The 20,801-nt window shown below is 45.1% G+C and overlaps 2 long non-coding RNA genes across 3 annotated transcripts in view; one reads left to right on the forward strand and one right to left on the reverse strand.

Moving 5' to 3' along the window:
* LOC110203425 (uncharacterized) lies at positions 1-15,555 on the reverse strand. Its single transcript, XR_002322958.2, has 5 exons — positions 15,469-15,555; positions 14,787-14,942; positions 13,986-14,221; positions 1,452-1,669; positions 1-939 (listed from the first exon to the last, which is right to left on the reverse strand). It is a non-coding gene; the product is annotated as an uncharacterized LOC110203425 (long non-coding RNA).
* Positions 1,926-20,801, forward strand: part of LOC144457078 (uncharacterized) — a 27,301-nt gene continuing 8,425 nt past the window's right edge. Inside the window, exons 1-2 of one of the 2 annotated variants that reach the window (XR_013486402.1) lie at positions 1,926-2,892; positions 5,874-6,874. This is a non-coding gene — a long non-coding RNA (uncharacterized LOC144457078). The remainder of the gene's footprint in view (positions 2,893-5,873; positions 6,875-20,801) is intronic. The other variant, XR_013486403.1, reaches the window with a different exon arrangement.

Here is a 20,801-nt window from a genome sequence, read left to right on the forward strand (position 1 = left end):
TATATATATATATATATGTATGTATGTGTGTATGTATGTATGTATGTATGCAGATGTTGTCTCCCTCCAGCTAGATTTTAAATTCCTTAAGGTTTTGCTTTTGTCTTTGCCTCCTAACCCAGTGCCTGACATATGCTGGGCTCTTAATAAAGGCTGCTTGGTTGCTAACACACATGAAGATCCATGCCAACACATGCTTGGTGTATATGTAGTAAGTCATATCAGATATAGACACACAGAAACACACATCTAATGGTAACACAAAGACTGACCTGCAGACATACCGCCCCCATTCCAAACATACATGTACATATACGCACACACACAGAGCATGTCTCAAGGAATATAATCTACAGCGGCCAGCTCCCCTGGCCCCCGCATGTGTTCCTACAAAAAAATCTCCCCTGGCTTCCCCACCCTGTGCCAACGACTAGGGCCTTGGAACAGCACATATGAACGCAAACAGCTTGGTCAGGCCTGAGCTGTGATCCTGAGGGCCCATCTCCTTCCCAGCAAGGGCAGCCGCTGCCACCCCCAGGAGCCATCTTGGCTTCTTCCCTTCGCCAGAGAAGAAGTGGTGCTGGAGGCCTGGCTCTCTGAGCAGAAGGAGCCAGCCGGTCCCAACATCCCATCTCTCACCATTACTCCATGCCTCCTGGAGCTCAGACACTGTGCATCAGTGATCAGGTTACCCAAATATATCAGGCCTTCCCTTGATGACTGAATGAGTAAGGCAGGAGGATCTAGAATCTGCTGGGAGCTGGGGGTGTGGGGGTGGGGAAACTTTCCTCACCCCATGCATGGGGAGCAGGCTGTGGTGCCTTTGCTTTGCTCAGCTTAAGAGCGTGTGAGCAGAATCTGCAGCTTACAGTCTATTTCCCGGGTACAGGCTCTCCATCCCCCCCATCACTTACTTCCTTCTCTCTTGTCTGTCAGCCACTGGAAGAGCAGGGGAAAGAGAGGAGAGACATTGTCATGCCTAGTTCCATACTCAGTGAGCATGTCTATACAAATATGAATGCAGATACCTCTGGGGCATCATGACAGACAGCCTGGAATAGAAGATAGAGTGCCTGACTTGGGATTTAGAAAGACCCGGGTTCAAATTGCACCTCTGACACTTACTAGCTGGAAGACCACAGATAAACCACTTAACCTCTCAGCCTCAGTTTCCTGATCTGCAAAATGGAAATAATAATAATAATAGCACCTGCCTGACAAGGTTGTTGTAAGAATATCGTATGTTGAATGCTCTGCAAACTTTAAAACGTTATATAAATGTTAGCTATCATTATCAAAGGAGCATAAATTTAGAGATTAACTGGACCTCAGTCTACTCCAACCTCCCCATTTTACAGATGTGGAAATTTAGGATCCGAGGAGTTTGATGATTTGCCCAAGGTCACATTGGCAGCAGAGTGGGTATGTGGACCCAGGTCCTGAATTCTTACCACACTGTGCTGATTCTCAGCGCTGATGGTTGACTTCCTAGGATCTGGGCCAGGGTCGAGGGTTGGAGCTGGGGTTGGGCACAGATAGGCAGATTCCCCCCGTTCCTTGAACGAATGCTTTTCTCCAGCCGCCCATGGAAGGCTGAAATAGCAGCACAGGCCGAGCTCGCCACCTGGGGGCCACTGGGGAGAAGTGCTCTGCCCCGAAGGCCAGAAACCTGGAAGAGGAGCAGGCGGCCCTATTACCCATTTGGCTTCACCACCAAGCACTAGGGCTGGTTTTTGTGAACAAACAACAAGTCAGATTATAAGGCAGGATTCCTGGGCTCAGTTTCCCCATTCTGCTGGATATTCCAAACACAAACTAAGGCACATGCTTTTGGGAAGAATAAATATCCCATGTCTGCTCGCTCCTGGAGACCCGAAGGAAGAGATATGGAAAGTGCTTGGAGAGCCTTAAGAAAGAGTTGAGAAAATGATATCATCAAGGCTGTAGGGCCCTCTTGACTGCATTTCAATTCCACGTATAGGACCTCAGACACTTCAGTGTACCCAAAGTTTCAGTATTCACCAGGGCTTTCTCTAGCTTGGCATATATACCCTTGCATGGACACATAATTATAGATATACACACACACACACACACACACACACACACACACACACACACACCCCTTCACCCCTTTGCAGGATCCCAGGTACCTCTACATTTTTGCAAGAGATTCAAAAATCACTTCCTTATATACCCACCCAGTCATAGATAGATCCCCACACACAGCCTTACACACACACACACACACACACACACACACACACCTCCTACCCCCACTCAGAAATACAGGCCCCAGGTACACACATCTTCTAATGGTGCAGTCAGACACCTCCATACCAACAGACATGCACAGCGCCTTGCATCCCACCCCCACCCTGAGACACACACACACACACACACACACACACGCACATGCACACGCACACCCATACCCCTTACGCAGAGGAAGGCCGGCAGATAAATAAATGCCTGGAAACCTGCATATGCACACAGAGACCCCAGAACCATAAATGCAACCCTCCTCTCACTCACACATGCATTTGCCTCCAAGGGGAACCAGGGATATTGACTCTAATTACTAAGCAAAGTGGCGTGTGCGATAGAGAGGAACTAGCGAGTGAATAGAGCGGAGAAAGCTGCAGTGACGGGAACAGGCAGGGCTGGGGGCTGCCAGGTCAGGAGGTGTGCAGGGGAGCGTTGCCCATCCGAGACTCGGAGCAGCAATAAGCCACAGCAACAGCCCAGGGGGACCCACAGCAATAGGAGGGAAGGAAGATCTCGGAAGAGGAGGCAGGCGGACCCATGCTTGGTGTGTTGCAGGAGCCCTGGAGTCCTAGATCCCAGATACTGAATGACCCACAGGCTGGGGAGAGATCTGTCCGGGCTCAGGTAAGTCACCCCAGCTCCCCTTCCCACTCCGCACTTCCTCCTGCCCCCAGTGACATTCTCGGGGACAACGCCTAGGAACGGGGGGGGGGCAGGGAGAAGAAGAGATCTGCATAGGGGGTTAGAAAATGCTTGTAGGAGGCTAACCCCTCTCTCCAGCCCCTCCCTCCACTCTTCCTCCCCCCAGCTTGTGGCGTTCCAGCCTGGACCCTGTCTACCTGCATCACCGGGTAGGGGGCAGCAGAAGCCTAGGAAGGGAGGTGAATGGTGGCGACTTAAAAACCAGCCGGGTTGCCCTGGTTCTCTGCGAGCCCTCCGTCCCCACACTCTCTAGACCAACCCAGGCCAACCCTCAATCCCTGGACTGCACCCTCAGTCTTGTGCCTTCAGTTTTGCCTCAGGTATTTTGCCTTCTAAACAGAAGCTCTAACCATCCCATCTCACTGCCTCCCAACACCAGAAGATCGAATTAGCACCACCCCCTTCCTTCCCTAGCTGTCGCTTAAGGAGCCATCTCTGTAACCTTGGACAAGTCCCTTGTACTCTCTCTGCCTCAGTTTCCCCGTTTGTAAAATGAAGAGGTCAGAGCAGCCAGAGGCTTTTAACCTGGGATCCAGGAACTTGTTTTATTATTATTTTGATAACTGTATTTCAATGTGGATTATTTCCTTTGTGACCCTATATATTTTATTTTGTGCATCGTAAAACATTATTCTGAGAAGAGGTGCCTAGGCTTCACCGGACTGTCCGCGGGATCCAAAACGCGAAATGGCGAAGAATCTCTGGACAAGATGATTTCAGGGATACTTTTAAAGCTCTCAATCTGATGCTTCTACGATCTTGCTCTCGCGTGAAACGGATGGCTGTCTCCTCACCCCGTCTGGCCAGCCCATGCCCCATTTTAGAAAAGCCTCCCTCCATAGGGTCCCGCCTCCTTGCCCCTGCCTAGGGCTCTGTCCTTTGCCTGAGCTCCCCTTGGCCAGACAAAAGCCCTACAGGCCCCTCAGGCGGCTGTCACCCAGGCGCCGGTTGCCATGGCAACCGCTGGAGCTGTACCAGTCACCTGCCTGGCTCCTGCGGCCCCGCCCTGGTCAGAGAGCTCCACTCCCAGCAGCGGGAGCCACTTAAGTACTGGCAGGGTTTCCAGCTGTCTCCGCCCCCCTCCTCCTTTCCACTCCCCCAGGTTTCTCCGTTCTCCCTCACTCTTTCCTCCCCACCCTTGCCCCAATAACTGCATGAAAAAAAAAACCAAATAGGATGCATAGGGAGACTCAGGGGCTACCAGTTAAGCTCCTTGGTTCTCTGTGGGGTCCCCGCTTTTCGGGGTGGAGGGAGTTAGCATGAGGGGAAGGAGATCCACCAAATGTTCTCTGGGAGGGGCAAAAGATGCAGGGGTCAAGGATCTGGATTTGAGCCCATTCTCTGACATCTAATGTGTGACCTGGACCACTCACCTACCCTTTGGGGCCTCCGATCGCTCTTCTGTGAAAATGAGGGGGCGGTACTACAGCAGGGCTTTTTAACCTTTTTTGGTGATGTTCTGGTGAAGCCTGTGGGCCCCTTCTCGGAATAATGTTTCCAAATGAACAAAATGAAATACATAAAATTAAAAAAGGAAACTTATTTTTTTGAAATAGTTTTAAAAACATTAAAAAAAAATAAGTTAATGGACCCCAGGTTAAGTATTCATGGTCGGGATGACCTGTAAGGTCCCTCCAGGCTCTGAATCCTAAGAACCTATGATGGGGCAGAGCACAGCTGGGGGGTTCAGCGCCTGGGCTCCCCAGACAAGTGTAGGGCCTGGGGCTCCAGGGGCCTGGGGAAAGGCATTGCCTGAGAAGGAGAGTAGAACACCAAGTTGCTGCTAATTACAGTTTCTGAGGAACAGATATAATTACTGCCTCGTGAAGGGTTAATTACCACTAATCGGCCTGGGGAATTAGTCAATTCTCCCTTCCTTCATGAAGCCAAAATATTTACCCTCAGAAACCCCTCTCCTTCCCCCTCCCCCATTCCTTTTCCTTCTTGGACTTCCCTTGTGCATTTTATTCATAGGATCCTAATATCTGGAAGTAGAAGGGAACAGAAAGATCACAGAATCATAGCTCTAGAGGTAGAAGGAACCCAGGAGGTCATCTAATCCAACCCACTCATTTTAGAGATGAGCAAACTGAGACCCAGAGGAAAATGCTTTACCCAAGGTCACACAGCTAACAAGTGACCAAGCCTGGATTCAAATCCAGGTCCTCTGGCTCAAAGTTCATCATTCTTTCTACTGTACCACACTGCCTCTCATATCATTTACCTGTACAATGGTTAGTGACAGTGTTGGGATTAGAACCCAGGTCAGAATCACAGAATCAATCACCAAATTTTAGAGTGGGAAGGGACCTCACTGACTATCTCGTGTAGTATCCCATACATTACACATATAGATGTATGAGACTCATTCCCTGCGCGTGCGCGCGCGCGCGCACACACACACACACACACACTCACTCACACATTTTTGGTGAGGCAATCAGGGGTAAGTGACTTGCCCAGGCTCACACAACTAGTAAGTGTATGAAGCCAGATTTGGACTCAGGTCCTCCTGACTCCAGGGTTAGTGCTCTATCCACTCTTCTACCCAGCTGCTCTGTGACTCACACATATGAACAATTGACTTCCCTGTTGTTATTACCATACATTTTCAAAAATGCATTTTTATTGATAGCTTCTATTTTATATTTCTCAATGGAGCTCTCCCTTCTCTCAGAGAGCCATCTGTTATAGCAAAGAATAAAAAAAAATGGGGGCAGGGGATAGGTAAATAGTCTCGCAAAATTAGCCAACATATTGAAAAAGTCTTACCTATCCACCCCCATCCGCCCCCTGCTCTGCAAAGAAGTGTATGCGTGGGGGGTGCCTTCCTTTTGCACCCAGCTTGATCATTATAATTTCACAGTATTCAGTGTTGATTGGTTTGTTGCTGTTCCTTCCAGGTACATTGCTATACAGTGTTATCCTAGTTCTGCTCCTTCACTTTGCATCAAGTCATCTGAGTCTTCTCATGCTTCTCCAAAGTCATCCGATTCACCATTTCTTACAACAGCTTTGCACCATCATCATCATCATCATCATCATCATCATCATCATCATCATCATCGGGGGAACAAAGGGTCACAATATATCTCAATGGCCAAGGAAGGTTTCAAGGAGGAAGCGAGACTTGACTAGTTGGATTTGGACAGGCCAAGATAAAGAGAGAATGGTGTGACCAAAGGAATAGAGGGGAATCCACAGAATGTGCAGGGCACCTTTCCAGATGCTCTACTTAAGTAGAATGGTGCCATGAATGTTGGTGTCCTTAGACCTTAGACTTGTGTTCAAATCCTGGCTCTTTTACTACCAGACTCACCTTGGGCAAGTTCCTTTCTTATTCTTGGGCTTGGTTTCTTTATAAAATTAGAAGACTGAACTAAATGATCACTAGATGCTTTCCAGCTTTAAATTCTATGGTGAATGCTTTGGTTCTCTGGTGGACCCATGGTATCAGGGGTTTGGGTACTCCCTCCTCTACAGGAATGACTTACAAACCCACTACCACCCTTGTTTTTAATTTTGTGCCCTTCTTATCTGAGCCTTCTCATAAACCTCACTCTGGACAGACCTTCATCTAGTTCTTTAATATCTCAGGAATACAAATGTTCCAGCTGGGCCATCCATCCATCCATCCATCCATCCATCCATCCATCCATCCATCCATCCACCCATCATCCCTTGCTCTTATTACGCTACTGGCCTCTCTCCTCTGCTAATCACCCAGGTCCTCCATGACATATTCATGTTGCCTGTCACATGTAAATCTTATGATATGGTTTTCTACTGCCCTTCAAGTAATTTGTTTTTTAAATTCTTCTGAAATTGGAGTGTTTTGTGATTCCTAACTATGCCACATGTCACTGAGAGACTATGGGTATGAAAATGATGGACCACGATGGTGGTGAGTATCATGAAAATTTATGTATCATTTCATAAATGTTGTCTAGTCTTATCTCCTCTCCTCAGTCTTTCCCTGCTGCCTAATTCATTTGCTGCACCTGTCCAAGACTGGCATTTGGACAATAGGCATTTTTCATCCACTTTGGTTTCTCAGTAGTGGAATGGTTGGATCAAGACGATATAGTTAGTTTTAGATGTGTTGGATATAGCCTACCAGTGGCCATACAAGTAGAGAAATCCACCAAGCAGTTGGGGATGTAGAACTCTCAGAGATCTGGATTTGGGAACTAACTGCATCCTTTCTCACACACATTTTCAAATCAAATAAAACTTCATGGCCAGGGGCAGCTAGATGGCACAGTGGATAGAGCACCGATTCAGGAGGACCTGAGTTCAAATGTGGCCTCAGACACAACTAGCTGTGTGACTCTGGGCAAGTCACAACCCCAATTGCCTTCCCCACAAAACAACAACAATAACAACAAAAACTTCATGGCAGACACAAATGATTCTAAAAAAGAGATCTCATCAACTGGGAAATCCCTAATTCACCAGTTCACACTGTTCACCAGTGTCCTGTCTGTGGGTCAGTGGAAAGAGCTCCAGATTTGATACCAGAAGTTCTGATCCTGCCACCTTGGACAAGTCACTAATTCTTCTGGGCCTATTGCCTCATCTGGCAATTTCAGCTCTGAATGTCTCTTGTATGTGTTGATTTGCATGTACATATCTCCCCCTAAGAATGTAAGCTCTTTGGGAACAGGGACTGCTTTTTCTTTTTCTTTGCATCCTAATCACTTAGAACAGTGCTGGTACATTGTAAATTTGTAGATGAGATGAACTGACCTTAAGATCCCTTCCAGCTCTAAAGTTATGACTATTAATGTCCTTCCTCTCGGTGGAGAAGCTCACTTCTGACTTGACTGAGAAAATAAAGGCCGTCTGTTGTGAGACCCTCTCCTTCCCTAGCCATTCCACATCCCCCACTCTCCTTTCCTTTTCTATAGTCTCAGAGAAAGAGGAGGCCCTTCTTTCCAAGGCTAGGGCCCTCTATGTGTGCCCTTGATCTCATCACCTCCCAGCTCTGCCAGGAGCGTGCCTCATCAATCTTTCTTTTTCTCATCTTCAGTCTCTCTTCATCTGCTGCTCCTTTCCTGCTGCCTACAAACAGGCCTAGACCTTCTTATTCTTACTTGACCCTGCCTCCCCCTCAATCTATTGTCCTCTATGTCTTCTTCCTTTCACAGCCAAACTCCTGAAAAAGAGTCGAGGAGTCATTGCCTACATTTGCTCCCTTTTTGCTCATTTCTCAGCCTTTTGCAATCTGGCTTCTGATATCACCACTGGATTGAACCTGCTCTTTCCTGAGGTTGCCAACTGCTAACCCAAAGGCTTTCTCTCAATCCTCAAACTACTTGACCTCTTGGTAGCTTTCAATATGAGCAATCCCCTTCTCCTTGACATCTTTTCCTCCCTTGGCATCTGTTAACATGGCTCTCTCTTGATTCTCCCCCAAGCCTCACATTGAAGGTCCTTTACAATCTGGCTCTTCCTACACTCTGCATTCCAGCCGAAGTGACCTTAGTAGCAGTTCCCCAAATGCCATATTCCATTTCTTGCCTTCACAAATGCTTTCACTTCCTCTTTACCTCTCTACCTCTTATTGTCTTTAATTTCCTTAGGTCAGCTCTTTTCTCTGATCCCTCCCAAACTAATATTAGGACAAAGCAACTAAGGCTGTTCTGAGCATGGTATCTCAGGGGGTTCAAGACCTCCTCCTCACGTAGGGGTGCGGATGCAAATAAGACAGTCCCTGCCCCCAGGGAGCTTACAATCCAATTGGAGAAGAAAGATGAAAAAAGCCCAGCAGGGGATGTGCTCTGGGAGGTCTGCTTCCTTCTCCTTTCCCGCCCCATTCCCACTGTCCTACCTCCTCTTCTTTCCTCCAGTTTGGCTGGGACCATCACCCCTAGGGTCCCAGTGGTGATCATTACATCCCTCTACAGGGGTGGGGTGAACTTTGGTGGGGGGGAGGGGGAGAGGGGGAGGGGCGGGGAAGCAGCCCTGAATGAATTAGCTCATTCAGCAACAGAGGAACTCACAGCTGAAGAAGAGCCAGAGATTGATTGGTACGAGATCAGCAGCCAAAGTGACTCACTGACCAAGGTGACTTCATTGGTCACTGCAACCAGTACCCACATTAAACTTAACCCAAGTGTATGGCACTTGTCGGCTCTCCTTTTATACTGCCCACTCTACAAGCCTCCTTCTGTCGAAATGGAGCAGCTAGATCACTGGGTTAGAGAAACCAGGTGGCAGAGTGGGCAGAGCTCAGGATGGGCAATCAGCAAAACGAGCTCACATCTGGCCTCATATACTTACTAGCTCTGTGACATTGGGCAAGTTGCTCAATCTCTCTCACCCTCAGTTTCCCCATCTGGAAAGTGGGGATAATAATAGGATGTACCTCCCAAAATTGTTGTGAGGATTAAATATAGAAGCATGTTACTTTGTAAACCTTATATAAATGCTAGCTACTACTACCACCACTACTGCTACTACTATTATCATTTAGAATCAGAGGACCTGAGTTTGAATTCTGTCTTCTTTGCCACTTAATATCTATGTAACCTGAGGCAAGCCCTCTCCACCTCTCTGCACTTCTGTTTGCTGATCTGTAAAATGATAGGATTAGACTGTTGTTATTATTCAGTTCCAGCTCTGCCTGATCCCATTTGGGGTTGGGGTTTTCTTGGCAGAGATCCTGGAGTGGTTTGCCATTTCCTTCTCCAGTTCATTTGACGGATGAGAAAACTGAGGCAAACAGGGTAAAGTGACTTGTCCAAGATCACAAAGCTAGCAAGTGTCTGAAGTCAGATTTGAACCAAGATCTTCCTGACTCCAGGCCTGGCACTCACCACTTAGCTGCCCCAGGATTAGACTAAACTCTAAGGTTCCTTCACACCTACAGGATTATCAGTTAATAATCCTATGTCCTTATGTCTCTTTTTCTTACATTGCTTCCTGTCTTCTGGTGTATAATAACTGTAAAAGGCTGGCACATGGTAAGGACTATATAAATAAATATTAGCTAGCATGCTCTCTCTTCTCTCTCTCCTTTTCTCTCTCTTTCTCTCCAATCTAGCTTTATCCTAAAAACACATATCTCAGTGTCCTCTCCAAGACCCCTTCTGCCACACCCCTGACACACAGAGCCAAGAGGAGGTGCTGGCCTACTCCTCAGTCCCTACTGCCACTTTCAGTCTCTCTGCCACCACCACTTGGCAACCATCACTTCCCCTTTTAAAATTCACTCCATCCTTTCCAGAGCCATGATGCTATCATCTGTGGACTTCCAGACCATTCTCTCTCCTCCCTAATGGGTTCAGTACTTAGCTCATGATCTTCTTCTGCACTCCAGCCCCCCCTTTCATTGGCCTCCCAACTTATTCAGTTTCCTCAACTCCCATGACCCTCATCTCCAATCTACCCCAACCATGCATAGAAATAGTCACACCTCAGATGCTCCCCCCATACCCCTGTCACCACCACCTCCCCCATAACTCAACTGAAGTTGCTCCAGGTACTAGAATTCCTAGCTCCGGATCTGCTGATTCTCCTCCTTCTCCATTTGAAATTGCCCTTTTCCTCCTCAAATTACCACATATTTACTTATCTGTGTACATAAGACATTACAAACTGGCCCATTTGCCAGTTCCTCTTACACTACATTCCAGCTCCTACCTCAATGACTTTACATTGCTGTCCCCTCCTGCCCCCCTCTGGAATGTGCCCCCTCCTCACCTCTGCCTCTTAGAACCCCCAACTTCCTTTATAGCTCAGGCTCAAGCACTGCACTCTCTAGAAGTCCCTTCCTCATTCCCCCAGCTCCTCGTGTGTCTTCTCCTCCAAATTATCTTGTATTTCTGTTTTCTTTTCACAAGCATCCATGGCAAATTAGATAGACAACTGTCCTCAGAGCCAGGAAGACCTGTGTTCCAGTCCTAACTCTGGCATATACTGTCTTTGTGACTGTGGGTCAGTCATTTAACTTTTCTATGACCTAGGCAACTCTGTAAGACTAAGTTGAAGAGAAGGTGCCAACCTGCCCTGATAGAAAGAGTTTCCTTACCTGGGAGTTCCCTAACCCACTGAAGTGACAAGTTCAGTCCCTACCCCCTATATTTTCTGTTTATTTATATGGTACACATTGGTTTTCCTGAAGGAATGCAAACTCTTTGAGGGCAGGCCTAGTTTATTTTTCTTTTTTGTCTTTGAATCCCTACTGCCTTGTACATGGAAGTCACGTAATAAATATTTGTTCAGTGGCACTAAACTAGAGGTAATGGGTAGAAGTTGCAAAGATGAAAATAAATGTAATAAATGTAATAGATGTAATAAAACCCTTCCTAACCATTAGTGGGGGGAACTGGTTGGCTCCATAGGACATAGAGCGCTGGGCCTGGAATCAGCAAGACTCATCTTACTGAGTTCAAATCCAGCTTTAGACATTTACTAGCTGTGTGATCCTGGGCAAGTCATTTCATCCTGTTTGCCTCAGTTTCCTCATCTATAAAGTAAGCTGGAGGAGGAAATGGCAATCCACTCCAATATCTTTGCCAAGAAAACCCCCTAATAGGGTCACAAAGTGTCAAACATGACTGAAAGATAAGGACAACCATTAGAGTTCTCCCAAAGTGCCACGGGCTGCCTCAAGAGGCAATAAATAGGCCCTCTCTTTCTCAGCAAACATATACTTTGGTGATATAAAAACAAAAGACGTCAATACAATTTTTTTGGAGAGGTCTTCAAACCAAGGTTGGGCAATCATCAGGTGTGTTGTAGAAGTAATTCTTATAAGAATAGAGGTTGAACCCAGTGACCTCTGAGGTCCCTTCTAATTCTACATGATTTCCAATTCCATGATTCTGTAGGGATTACGAATTCCTGAATTCATCAGGGAAGTAGAAGTATTTCATTTGGCAACGAGGGCTCATTAAGAATGGATAGCATATGGAGATTAAGGGGTCATATCTGGAGAATAAAATTAAGGGATGAGAGAGGATTTTACTCAGAGAAGAAGAAAGGGAGAGGTAGAATGGGGTAAATTATCTCACACACAAAAAACTGGAAAAGTCTCTTACAGTGGGAGGGGAAACGGGGGAAGGTGAGATGGAATGAGTGAATCTTATTCTCATAGGATTTGGCTTAAGGAGAGAATAACATACACATTCAATTGGGTATGGAAATCTGTCTTACCCTACAGGAAAATAGGGGAGGAAGGGGACAAGAGAGGAGGGGTATGATAGAGAGGAGGGCAGATTGGGAAAGGGGTTAATCAGAAGTAAATACTTCTGAGGAGGAACAGGGTCAAAAGAAAGAATAGAATAAATGGGAGGGCAGGATAGGATTAAGGGAAATAGAGTTAGTTTTCACAACATGTCTACTATGGATGTGTTTTGCATAACTGCACATGTACAACTTATATTGAGTTGCTTGCCTTTTCAATGAGGGTGGGTGGGGAGGGAGGAAGAGAGAAAATTTGAAACCTAAAGTTTTAAAAACATATGTTTAAAAAAATGTTTTCACATGCTACTGGGAAATAAATATAGGAAATGGGGTACAGAAGTCTATCCTGCCCCACAGGAAAATAGAAGGGGAAGGGGATAAGAGAAGGGGAGAGAGATAGAAGAGAGGACAGAGTAGGGGAAGGGATATTCAGAATGCATGACATCTTGGGGTGGGAGGAGAGGGGAGATGGGGTAAAAATTTGGAACTCAAAAACTTGTGGAAGTGAATGTTGAAAACTAAAAATAAATAAATTTACATATGTATAAAAAAAGAAACAAAAACAACAAAAAAAGAATGGATAGCATACATTGCTAATAGACCCAGTGAGCAGGGTTAAGTAATTCCCTCTTCTTTCATTCAACTGCATGGAAGAGTAGGTCATGGGTTCAATCTAGGGCTGGGGTTTAGGAAGGCCCAAGTGGCAATAGGACAAGAGAGCTAAACATGTGAGAGTGGTTAACTACAGGGTTAAGATTGGGGAGAGAGGAAACCGGAACCAGAGCTAGGGTGATGGCCTGGGAAAGTACTGAGGGGTGGTGCTAGAAGGGAAGGTGAGGGTATGAGGACAAAGCATAGGGTTAGGAGAAGTGAGGCATAGGGAGGGGGGAGCTTAGACTAGTCTAGGCTTCCTTCCTATTGGGAGATGGCCTTGCTTCCTCCCACTTGAACCCCCTTCACTATTAAGCCCCCCTTGAACAGACTTGGCAAGGCTGGCTGACCTCTGGGATAAGATCCTTTTCAGCCCTGAAGTGCCCAACATTCGTCCACAGAAGTGGATGTTGAGCAATATCCTGGGACAGGGAGCTCAGCCAGCTTCTCTCTCTCTCTCTCTCTCTCTCTCTCTCTCTCTCTCTCTCTCTCTCTCTCTCTCCCTCCCTCCCTCCCTCTCTCTCTCTCTCTCTCTCTCTCTCTCTCTCTCTCTCTCTCTCTCTCTCTCTCTCTCTCTCTCTCTCTCTCTCTCTCTCCTGCCCCTTGCCTGGGCCCCTTGTTCCCACCAAGTATCCCATCTACTGAGCTGGTTTAGAATGGCTGCAGAGAGCACCTGCCCCTTCTTCTGCATAGCCCAGGTGAGGCCAGGAAGCAGCTTTCATTCTCATTCATTCATTCATTCATTCACTCACTCAACAAGCATTTAAGCTCCTACTATATGTGTATACTACTCTGATAGAGTTAGGGGGAGAACAGCACAAGCTGATGAGGACCTATGACAAAACTCCCAGGCTCCTGAGTCTTTCCCTGGCTCTGTATCTGCCTCCTCTGGATCACAGGACGAGGAACTGGAAGGAACCTTAGAGGTGATCTAGTCCCTCCTCTCCTTTTATGGATGAGGAAGGTGAGGTCAGGAGAAGGGGATGTCCTTGACCGAGGGGACACAGATTGTAAATAACAGAGCCAAGATTTGAGCTCGACTCCAAGCCCAGTTTCCTTTCTGGATGCCACCCTGCTCCTACCCCCCTGACTTTCAGCTCCTTTTCCTGGAATTCTTCCCCCCCCCCCCGAAATGTAATCATATGTTTTTGATTCTTTTGTCCTGAACTCACCTGGTGAGAGATCCAGAGCAGTCAGGCAGCCTTATGAGGGAAGGAGAACAGAGGCCAGACAGGGTGGGAGCCAGGGGACAGGAGCTGGATCTGCTTCTAGCCAAGGAGGGGAACCAGCCTCGAGAGGAGAAGGGGGTGGACGGACAGCACCAATTCCGCAAGGCTTTACAATGACTCCTATACTCTTTGCTGGGCCCAGGGATGGGGAAAACCTCTGCCTCATGTCACAAGGTCTCCTTGCCTCCAATGGAAGGGTTAGATTAGATAATTGCTAAGGTCCTTTCCAGCTCTTTCCAGCTACTTTGGGGAGAGATCTAAAGTCCTGCCTTCATGTAACTCATGATCTGGTATTTAAAAAATCCCAGACTCTCTAAGCTAGAAGGGGCATCAGAGGGCATCTGGTATGTTCCATGCCCTTCAAAGAATCCCCTATACAACACAACCAACAGTTCTCATCCTTTTGCAAGTTCGCTTCCAACCCCATCAACTTGATGGAAATTGCTCTCTCAATGGTCACCAATGATCTATGAATTGCTAAACCCGTGGCTTTTTCTCTCTCATTTTTCTTGGCCTCTTAGCAGTATTGCACACTCTTGACCACCCTGTCCTTCTGGATATTCCCTCTTCTCTGGGTTTTCATGAGCTGGAAGGGAATTCCAAATCTAAATCTAGGGATTGCACTAGATGTCCACTGAGATTCCTTCTAACTCTCAAATTCTTAATTCTGTGAGATCTGCTAATCCTTCCCCCTGCCATCTTACAGTTGAGAAAACTAAAGGCTAGAAAGGGAGAATGACTTACCCAAGGTCACATAGCTAGTAAATGGCAGAGCTGGAATTCAAACCCAAGTCCTATGATTCCGAAGGGAGCAAGAAGGATTCTGGGAGATCCCTGCTGGGGACCTTAGGACACCTGGATCCCCTCTCAGAGACATGGACACATCTTATCAGGTAAAACCTATAGTTAGGGAGGACAGACTGCTGAGCATTTGTGCATGCTGGCCTCTGATCTCTGACCAGGACTGTCTCCTCCTATCCCAGTGTCTAAGCATCTGGTCATCTTCAGTCATAGTCAGAAATCCAGCCCCATCATTGGTGGCCTCCGCACCCTCCCTCTCTGCCTCCCCCTACACTCCAGCAGACAATAGGAAGTCTACCCCCCCCAACCCTGAGACTCTGGCCCTTGATTCTCATCTCTGGTCACTGAACCCTGAACCCAAGAATAGAAGAAGGAGCTCAAAATGACTGTGGCTGACTGAAGCTGCCGAGCCAGGAGCTCTCCTTAGCTTCCTGCAGCAATGGGACTCCAGCTCAGGGGGCCAGGGAAGGGGAATCATGCTAAGAGCTGATAGAGACCTCAGAGGACTTAATTCAATCTAACTCTAAGCAAGGCCCTCCCTCCCCCCTATCTCTCCCCCCCCCCCAGCCCCAGCATCCCTGACAAATAGGCTATGCTTGAAGACCTTGCATAAGAAACTCCCTACCTTCCAAGGCAAGCCATTCCATTTGGGCTCAGTTCTAATTATTAGGAAGTCTTTTCCTTTCTTCGAGCAAAAATCTGCTTCTCTGAAACTTCTCTCTCCACTCCTCCCCCACTGCTCTTTGTCCTGCCCTCCGGCGCCCAATCTTTCAAATTCGTGAGGACAGCTCTCATGGCCCTCTCTTTTCTTTTCTTTCCAAAGGCTAAATAAATATCCCCACTTCTTTCCACCAATCCCCAGATGGCATCCAGCCCTCTCACCATCCTGATTGCTCTTCTTTGGATTTGCCCCAGTTTGTCACCATTCTCACTAACATGTGGTGACCACACCCAAACACAAAACTCTCGATGTGGTCTGACCTGTCCCTAGGCATCCCCTGCCACAAGCCCTGGGAGACACCATCACCCAGCTTCCAGATGTGTCTGTGTGGCCCCCTCTTGTTCAGAGATGCCCGATCCAGTGGCAGCTGTGCCCTCCCCATTCCACTCCCACTCTCTCAGGAGGCAGGCAGTTATAATGGAAAGAGTACTAGATTTGGAGTCAAAAGACTAATTAAAGCATTTAACAGGATTTAGAGCTGGAAAAGACTTTACCTAATCCAATCCTCCCCCATACCCCACTTTTTTTTTAAACAAATGAAGGAACTAAGGTCCAGAGAGAAGTCACTTTCCTAAAGTAGGATCTTTCCCAAAGGATCTGTGCTCCAATTCTGGTTCTGCTACTTACTGCTTGAGTGGACAAATCAATTCTTTCTAGACCTCAGTTTCCTTTTCTGTGAAATGAAGAGTTTAGACTAGTTGATCCCTAAGGGTCCTCCTATCTCTACTTCCAAAGCCATGTGTTCAGAAGCTATGTCCTTGGCTGGCTGGGAAGGGGAAAGAGAGCTTTTTGCAAAGGTTCAGGTTGAATGCAATCCTTTCTTCTTTTCTCCATATTCCAGGGCCCAAAGCCCTGCACTCATGGAGACCAGCTCTAATCTCAAAGACTGACTCACTGCTCACACCCAGGAGCCAAAGAAAAGATGACCCTTTTGGATTAAGCCCCTGATACTAGACTCAATCTATGTGAGCTCTGGGCCACTTGAAATATACCAATAGTCTGAAAGTTCTGGCTTCACTCTAGACTTGAAATACCAACATTTAGAGCAGCAAAGTACAGCAAAGTAGAGTCATCTAATCCCATTTCAAAGAGGAGGAAACCGAGGCCAGGGAAAGTAAAGTGACTTGCCCAGGCTCCTAACAGTTAATAAATGTTAGACCTGAGGCTCAGACCCAGGCCCTCTAAGGCTAACTGTGGTGTTCTTCCCTTACAGGAAGGCAGCAATGCCAGCACTGCCAGTCTTCTTATCTGGCATGAGGGGGGAAGCCCAAGGTCCCCCAAGGTGATCACTGTCATTGAAACAGCCTCAGTGCTAGTCCTGAGTTAGGATGAGTTACCCCATTACAGACTGAACACTGCTAGACCTCCTCTGGGTGGAATGGAGGTGGTCCCATGTTGTTATTAAAAGAAAATCTTGGTTCGGGCCTCGCCCTGATGAATTAAAGGCAAACTCAGGAAATAAGACAAAAGGAATTTATTGGCACCCCAAAGCATCAAGCAGTTGGAGTGGGGCTACTGCCAAATTCCAACTTCAAGCTGCTTTTATTAGGAGTAAAACAATTTACACTTGAGGGAAAAACAATCCAGATTGGTAGACCTTTCAGTGAGGAGGTAGGAATAGTGTCTCCCTACTTCTCCCCATCACAGCGTTACTGGGAGATAGGATTAGCCTTCAGGTGATGGGGTTAGTCTACAGGAGATGGGGTTAGTCTACAGGAGATGGGATTAGTCCTAAGGGGACTGAGCCCTCTCCTACAGGGTGGCTGAGCGCCATACCCAAAGGCTATGCAAGGTTAAACTGTGGGGGTCACTCAGACCGACTCTGCTCCAATGGCTGACTTTATATAATCCCCTCTTTGATACTAGCCATGCTCATGGTGCAGCCCCACAATCAGACCTATATAGCTCTTCTATGCTCAATTGCATCATCCTAATCTCTGTCGTTTGTGCCAAACCTATCTGAGTAAGTTTTACGGTCTGTAAGTGTCTATATTAAACTTGCTACAGGAAACAAGTGTACTGTGGCTGTGAATATTACAAAATCATACAAAAGTCATAATCCTATGCTTCCTTCAATGTCATAAAAGTTAAACAAATTTAGTTAAGCTGAGTTATAATCTCATGTATCCCTTAAGGAGATAAACCTTATTAAATAGGCTCTATAGGGAAACTGAGAGCAGCTAGGTGTGCAGTGAATAGAGGGCTGAGCCTGGAGTCAGGAGGACCTGAGTTTAAATTCAGGCTCAGACACTTACTAGCTGTGTGACCCTGGGCAAGTCACTTAACCCTGTTTGCCTCAGTTTCCTCATCTGTAAAATGAGCTGGAGAAGGAAATGGCAAACCATTCCATATCTTTGCCAAAAAAAAAAAAAGAATCAGACATGACTGAAAAATGATTAAACAACAACAACACAGGTAAGTTAAGTCAGGTTACAGATTAAACCACTTAGAGGGTTGTACTATTTGAGAGGGGAGGTTTACGTATCACCAAGGCCACCAAGAAAACTCAATAAACATAAACACCATAAAACAAATAAACAAAAAAGCCTAAGTAATGCAATAATGATCATCAGGTCTCCTCATAATCTGGTAATTCACTCCCATTGTTCATTTAACCAGCACGTTTCATCCTGAGTCCCAAATATCCAATATAGTTATTGGGTCCCTAGAAACATCCGTTGTACATTCTGGAATAGGCCTCATTCTCAGGGCAGCTGTAAAGGAGCTCCTCCTAGTAAATCTGCTTTTCTGGTTACAAATCACTTGCAGAGATTCCTAGGTAATTCTGCTAAAATCTGCCAGTAACAAGACTCAATACAATTTATTACAACTTTATAAATTTGTTTTTCATTAACTAGTTCATATGGTAAAAACTAACTCAAATCTTACGGATCTAACCCTATCAGCAATAGAGCTATAACAATAACAAATCAGGAACCCATAATTCATCTGAAACTTCAGAGAATTTCAGTTTTTACATATCACTTGCTCTTTTTATCTTTATCCAAACCCTATATCTGATATGGACAGTGTCATCCACAGGCTGAAGGAACAAGGTCTGACTTGGAAAATGAGCCCTCCCATCCCTTAATATTATCAGGTTAGGAAAAAAAAAAGGGGACATGATTTAAAATTCTTACAATTATTAACGTAATTTTATATAAAAGCCTTAATCCAATTTGGGAACTTATTTCTAAAACATACTGAAACCTGTATTTCCCGTTAGGCACATTTGGAAGCAAATTGAACATATATATAGATATAGAATATGTCTATATATGTTTATACACACACACACACACACACACATACATATTCTAGTCCTTAAATTTCTAATAGTCTAATCTTGTTGTTTTCTCAGTTTACTACATTAAATTTTAAAACTTTTACATCCTCATCTTCCCCCCCTTTTAGGATATATACATATATACATATATAATAGCAATATTATACACACACGTACACACACATATATATGTATATATTCCTCATATCATCTTAAATGAATGAGGTACTTTAAGGACCTAATGTTTTACACTAACATATAACTATTAGCAAATAGATGGCAAGCTCCATTTACTTAGTTGCTTAGAATGTGGAATTGACCACAACTTTAGATTAAAATAGTAAGATTTTTTTTCTACTTGCATCCTATTATAGTAACTCAGATGTTTTAGTATCAATCTAGTAATTAATAGATTTAGTATTTAAATGACAAAATTTCCATTGTTGACTGGCCCTTTGCTATGAAAGGGAAAAGGAGGAATATGGTTATAATGATATCAAGACTGTCCTCTCAAGGGCACAGATTGATCTGACACAAGCCATAAGACGAAGGAAACTCCCTTAGCTATGTTTAATTCCAGGCAAGAGTCATAGTTAACGGCCAATCACACAGAAAAGTTCCAAATTATTCACATCATAATAAGGCTCAGAATTAACCAGGTGGGAAATTTTCCTGTTCAGAAAGGAAATAGCATAATGAGAAATTGAGTCAAGAGGATCCTACTTTTGACTACACGAGATCATCCTCTCAACTTTTCCCAGAGACAGACATCTACCCATTGAAGTTCTTAGACTGCACTCCCTTTGGGCAGCACATGGCATTCCCTCTGCATGACAATTCAGACAATCATATCTAAAATCAAAATTTAGAACAATGTTAAATTGTGGTCCAAGGAGATTTTATCTCACATAGCAAAATTTCACTAATCACAACTTAGGGCTATGTTATTGTTATTTTTTCTCATGTTTCCATAACAGTTAACAAAGAACACATATAAGGACATTTCATTTATAAATAAAGAATAACCACATTCTAGAATTTAACACATACATTGAATACATCATGGTTGACTCAAGACCCCAGAAAAATTCTGGCCACAGTAAGCCTCCAGACTAATACATTCTACTCATATTGCCTATTAACCTTTAAGGCAAAATGAAATCTTGAATCTAAGACCTACTGTTACTAAGTTGCTCAAAGATATAACTTCAATACATACAATTTTTAACATATAATTTCATAATTTTTGTAAGTGGTAGGAAAATAATCTCAGACAAAACTCACTCTTTACTATTGTACATGTTAAAACAAGCATAACCGATTAATATTTAACAGTTTTCATTTTTACCACATTATTTTTTTTCTTTTTTCTTTTTGATGAGGCAATCAAGGTTTAAGTGACTTGCCCAGGTCACACAGCTAGTAAGTGTTAAGCATCAAGTGTCTGGGCCAGATGTGAATTCAGGTCCTCCTGACTCCAAGGCTGGAGCTCTATCCACTGCACACCTAGCTGCCCCTACCACATTCTTTTAACAGCTCAGTTTGTAACCTAACAACATCCAGATTAAAAGAAATGTTACTTTTCTAATGGCATTTCTGATATAATGGCTTCCCAGATCTCACAATACAAGAAAAAATTTTAGAAACACAATAATGACATACAATATCATGTATTTAAAAACATGAAACAAAACTTATTACTAGTCAGATGACATCAATCCAGTTGCTTGCATTTCCAAATTATTTTACGTAGAAAACTATTCATTTTGTCACCTTTGGCATCCTATACTAATTGCATTCAAGACCAATATAGAGTACTTATATTTACTAGCATTTCTGTAGTACTTGTCACATTCCAGACACTGTACTAAGCAATTTGCAATTATTATGGTGGTTTGGTTCTCACCACAACCCTGGAAGGTGAGGGCTATTATTTGTCCCTTCATATATT

Source organism: Phascolarctos cinereus, unplaced genomic scaffold, assembly GCF_003287225.1.
Source record: "Phascolarctos cinereus isolate Bilbo 61053 unplaced genomic scaffold, phaCin_HiC Scaffold_4;HRSCAF=312, whole genome shotgun sequence".
NCBI lineage: Eukaryota > Metazoa > Chordata > Mammalia > Diprotodontia > Phascolarctidae > Phascolarctos > Phascolarctos cinereus.